The sequence below is a fragment of the Pungitius pungitius genome, chromosome 10 (genome assembly GCF_949316345.1).
Source record: "Pungitius pungitius chromosome 10, fPunPun2.1, whole genome shotgun sequence".
Taxonomy (NCBI): Eukaryota; Metazoa; Chordata; class Actinopteri; order Perciformes; family Gasterosteidae; genus Pungitius; species Pungitius pungitius.
This window is the reverse complement of record NC_084909.1, coordinates 12,545,328-12,551,382: the sequence shown is the minus strand read 5'-3', so window position 1 is coordinate 12,551,382 and position 6,055 is coordinate 12,545,328.

Here is a 6,055-nt window from a genome sequence, read left to right as displayed (position 1 = left end):
CTCTATGCCCATGTATATTTCCATAAACCTTTACTGTACAGTTTGAAATAAGAGAAAGTCAGCGCAGTTGGTACTTTGTCCCCTTCAGTGCAGACCACAGGATGTACGATCCAGGGGCCCCTATCAGGCCATTATTCCTCCTCGGTTGGATGTAGCTGCCGGTGGACTTTTGTTTTTGTACTGACCGCGTTATGCGTGTTCCGGTTACGAAAGGAGTTGCTCCTGCGGGGGTCCATGGGTGGGACCCTCCTCTATCGCTCCAGCAGTTCTGGGGCTGCACCTCATTTGACTTTGACCTCAGATCAGACAAGCTAACCCTCTGAATTGAAGCATCTTACTAAGTGCAGGAAAGGAAACTTACAAGGTTACCCGCAGTAGCGGCAAGCGAAGAGGAAAGAGCCCAGTGCCAAAATGCGGTTCCACGTGGGACCGCTCAGCCTGCACATCAGATTGAGGCAGAGCCCATAGATGGCAGGAGGCCGTAACAACCTTTCTTGAAGTCGGGTTGTTTGGACAACAAACCCTAACCCTAAGAACTCCATCAAAGGCTAAATACTAGCACGAGACTGATAGTGAACAAGTACCGTAAACCTCTATGGCAGACTGTAACCTTCAGGAATCAGGAATCAGGAAACGTTTATTGTCATAATATGTTGGACATACATGGAAATTGTCTTGGCGGTTGGTGCATGACAGAAGACAGTACAATAATGATGACATAGTGCAAATGAGATAAAAATAAAATAAAAGTATAATAAAATATATGCTATGGGTTAGTACGCTAAAAACTAAAGCTATGGGTTAGTAAGTTAGAGGAGATAAGAAAATTAGAAATAAAAATATAGATTATAGATTAAGTGCACCAGCTAAACAAGTGACGAGTGACAAGTGAAAGTGACAAAGTGAATGAATGAACATGGGAGTCCGAGTCAGTCAGGGGGGGCCCCGGCCTCTGTTGATGAGCCCGACTGCCGAAGGGAAGAAACTGTTCGTTTGGCGGGAGGTCTTAGTCCTGATGGACCGCAGCCTCCTGCCGGATGGAGGGGGCACAAACAGTTCATGTCCAGGGTGGGAGGGGTCGGCTACAATCTTTCTGGCCCGCTTCAAAGACCTGGAAGCGAACAAGTTCTGGAGAGACGGAAGATTGCAGCCAATCACCCTCTCTGCAGAGCGGATGACATGCTGCAGCCTGCCCTTGTCCTTGTCCTTGGCTGTGGCTGCAGCGTACCACACGGTGATGGAGGAACAGAGGATGGACTCCATGATGGCCGTGTAGAAGTGCACCATCATCGTCTGAGGCAGGTTGAATTTCTTCAGCTGCCTCAGGAAGAACATCCTCTGCTGAGCCTTTTTCGTGATGGAGCTGATGTTCAGCTCCCACTTGAGGTCCTGGGTGATGATGGAGCCCAGGAAACGGAAGGAGTCCACAGTGGTGACGGGGGAGTCACACAAGGTGAGGGGGGAAGGTAGGGCTGTATTCCTCCTGAAGTCCACGACCATCTCCACTGTCTTCATTGAACCGGTGCTGATGGACCGAGAGGCAGAGACGTGTTTCCCCAGCTTCACGTGCTGCTTCATGTCGGACAGGAAGTCAGTGATCCACTTGCAGGTGGAGGTGGGCAAACCAGAGTTTGTCCTGCAGCAGAGACGGGATGATGGTGTTGAAGGCAGAGCTGAAGTCCACAAACAGGATCCTGGCGTAGGTTCCTGGGGAGTCCAGATGCTGGAGGATGAAGTGGAGGGCCATGTTGATAGCATCGTCTACAGACCTGTTGGCTCTGTAGGCGAACTGCAGGGGTCCAGGAGAGGGTCGGTGAGGGACTTAAGGTGGGACAGCACTAGCCGTTCAAAGGACTTCATGACTACAGAGGTCAGTGCGACGGGTCTGTAGTCATTCAGTCCTGTGATCCTGGGCTTCTTGGGAACAGGGATGATGGTGGAGGCCTTGAAGCAGGCTGGGACGTGGCATGACACCAAGGAGGTGTTGAAGATGGCGGTGAAAACAGGAGACAGCTGGTCAGCACAATGCTTCAGGGTGTGGGGCGAGACTGAGTCCGGACCGGCTGCTTTCCGGGGGTTTTGTCTTCAGGCAACACAATACTTTTTTGGACCTTACACTGACCTACCCTTTAATTAAAAACAATGTATATGCGGCGGGGCGTTAGGGAGAGAGACCAACAACGCCACCTGGGGACTTGCACCCCAAGAATTATAGAGAATACCTAAGGCACGCAAATACTGTGGACTAGGCTGCATTCAACCCCACCACATATATAATTTCAGCAGACATGTCTGCGTCCAATCAAAGGAGGGCCCAAAGTGGGTGAGACTTTTTCTCTTTGGGTGAAGCATTCTTTTATGGCTGCCAAGCTGCATGGGACACAATGCCCCAAATCTGTGAGACAAAAGTAACTCTAAAACTGGTCTATAAAATATCTTCATTAAAGAATATGTTTTTGTGTGCATGAGTATGTAAATAAGTATATTTGGTAATTAATTTATTGTTATTTCTTTATTAAAACTGGGTGTTTTGGTTAGTTGACACAAGGCAACACTGTGCAGTTAGGTCATTGACCACAGTCAATATTTTTGTTGTACCAACTACTGATATTGAATGGGAATGGAAACAGGAACATTTAATGGGCGAAATGTTTGAAAATCAAGCTGTTAGGGCTGATCCATCTGACAGTGAGGACAGTGACAACGAGGAAAGTGAGCTTGAAAGGAGTCAGAAAGATTGGATTGGAGTCAGAAAGATTGGATCCCTGCCAGACAGTTAGGAGATCAGGGGTCCGTCAGGGGTCAGTCAGTAGAACAATGTGTGTCCTTCATTCATTTTGAATATGACATTCATATTTGTACTTTCTTAGGATAACGCATGTCTGATCAAAGCGACAGTGAGTCTGTGGATCAAGATGAGGATGAAGACATAGTAGAGGCTGAACACCCCACAATACATTCTGTGCTCGCCCTGGCATAACATTTCTAATGATATCATGTCCCCCCTTCAGTATTTTAAGATATTCTTCAGGTTATTGTAGGTCAGTCGAATGTGTATGCCATACAAAGTGACACAAACAAGCCCTTTAAGTTTACATGTTTTGGATGTGGATTTTGTACATACAGTGTTGGTAATTTCATTTCTTTGTTTAATATTTTTTAATTTATGTTTGGATCCATTTGTAGTTAATGTCCTCAAAATGAACTTCTTTCTAAATGCCTACATTGCTTTTTTGACTTATTTCACTTTATATATACAAGTTGCCCTGAGGCAACAAACCAAAATCAAGTTGGGGGGGGGGGGGCGCATACATTTTATGGTTGATAAAAGCTCCCCAAATATGGGATGAAATATGTTTTACTCCACAAATTAACGTCATGCCAATGAAGAAAAATTAAAAAGGACTATGAAGAGAGAGTTCAACAGGGCGTAAAACCGTTGAGAGGTCAAAAGGCACTGCGGCCCTGCACCGCCACCGCCTTTCGGCCGACCCTGCCCCCGGTCCAACTGTTCTCCGGGGCAGACAGTCCTCAGAGCGACCAACCTTGTTGCATCGCCAGGGCGTTAATTAACCAACTCCAGTCAAAGGACCCTGTAGCTCAATAAAAGTGAAGGCTGACGCGTGCCGGCTGAGGCCCACCATTGGCTCGGCTTCTATCTGATTTAAAGACAGTTCAAAGATTGAGAAAAAACTAATATAATTGCAAAAGTACTAACTTTACCTGCAATTTTCTCAAAAATCCACAGTAATATTTTATGTAACTTTACATGTTAATAGAGGACGTCGACGTGAAATAGGATCAAGTGTCAGAAGAGTGTTACCCAGCTTCTATCAGATTTAAAGACAGTTTAAAGATTGAAAAAAGACGAATATAATGTCAATATTGCTAACTTTACCTTCAATTATCTCAAAAAGTACACAGTAATATTTTATGTAACTTTACATGTTAATAGGGGAGGTCAGCGTGAAATAGGATCAAGTGTCAAAAGAGTGTTACCCGGCTGCTATCTAATTAAAAGATTCAAAGGTTCAAAGATTGAAAAAAAGACGAATATAATGGCAAAAGTACTAACTTTACCTTCAATTATCTCAAAAAGTACACAGTAATATTTTATGTAATTTGAGATGGTAATAAAGGAGGTCAACGTGTAATAGGATCAAGTGTCAAAAGAGTGTTACCCAGCTGCTATCTAATTTAAAGACAGTTCAAAGAATGAAAAAAGACGAATATAATGGCAAAAGTACTAACTTTACCTTCAGTTATCTCAAAAGTTCCACAGTAATATTTTATGTAAATGTACATGTTAATAGAGGAGGTCAACTTAAAATAGGATCAAGTGTCAGAAGAGTGTTACCCGGCTTGTATCTGATTTAAAGACAGTTCAATGATTGAGAAAAAGACGAATATAATGGCGATTTTACTAACTTTACCTTCAAGTATCTCAAACAGTACACAGTAATATTTTATGTAATTTGAGATGGTAATAGAGGAGGTCAACGTGTAATAGGATCAAGTGTCGAAAGAGTGTTACCCAGCTGCTATCGAATTTAAAAACAGTTCAAAAATGAAAAAAAGACGAATATAATGGCAATATTACTAACTTTACCTTCAAGTATCTCAAAAAGTACACAGTAATATTTTATGTAAATGTACATGGTGATAGGGGAGGTCAACGTGTAATAGGATCAAGTGTCGAAAGAGTGTTACCCAGCTGCTATCTAATTTAAAGACAGTTCAAAAATGAAAAAAAGACGAATATAATGGCAATATGACTAACTTTACCTTCAAGTATCTCAAGATTTAAATAGGACCAAGTGTCAAAAGAGTGTTACCCATCTGCTATCTGATTTAAAGAGAGTTCAAATATGGATAAAAGACACTTCAAATGATGTTCAGTGCCTTTTTGGCTGTACAGCCCCTTTTACCGTAATACCTAACATAGAGGCGCATTTCATTTTGAAATGCGGTCCACATGACCGCAGTTCCGCAACTAGGTGGTGTTGCTGGTACTTTTTTTTAAAATAAATGTATCTTATCTTTTATTAGATTTTAAGTCCCCCGACTCACAGGGCTGACACTTTGACCTGAAGGGTATTTCGCCACTCGCCATTTCACTACAAAAATTCCTCAAAGGCACACTTTATCGGAATGAGGCATTGATTGCATGGAATAAGCCGACAACTATATGGTCAGCCATTTGTCATTCTAACAGCTTTCAGGGCCAAGTTGTCAAAATGGCCAAAGATTCAGTGTTACATGTCCCCATGTTTTGTGTCTCTGCCTTTAACTGTGAGTGGGGGTAGTGTTTTGTTTTTTTGTCATGGCTTACAGGTGTGCAGTGCTGGTTGGCTGTTGGCGAGGAGGCGTGGCCGTATAAAACCTGGGGAGCAATCAGCTAACGAGCTGGTGGCCCATATAACCAGCCTCGTTGAGGAACAGAGGGGGAGAGAGAAAGAGAAAGGAGAGGCTGTGTTTTGTTGTATGGCCTGGCTGACATTGTTTTGTTTGGGATCTGGTCGAGTGAGACCCAATGGTACTCTACCTCAGTTCTGGAGAAGGGGTAGGTAGTTCTGCCCATGGGTGTACATTTTCCATCACGTAGGTAAACCTTTGTTACACACACTAAGTTAGCTGGGTGGGGTCACCCCTGTAGTTTTTGCAATAGAGAGGTGAGCTGGTTAGGGATAGATTGTGTTAGGCAGGGAAAGGGGTGTAGAGCAAAAGGGACCTTTTGTTTATTTCCTTACTTTGACCCCAATCCCCACAATCCCCTTCTCCTCCCTGATTTGGTTATGTGTGTACCTTTTGTTTTGTTGTTGTTCGTTTGTTTGTCACCTACTAAATGTCCCACGGGGACCAAACACAAAATTTTACGTGTCAGGACTCATTTGTTTCAGCTTCCCCCCCCCACACTACTTCACCGTCCACTGCTGATTATACAGGGGGCGCCAGCACAGGTTTTTACGTTCCCCACCTGTAAAACGAGTTCCAACCTAGGTGGGAACGTAACATTCAGGATGCTGATTGATTTTGAACATTATCTGACTTTCTA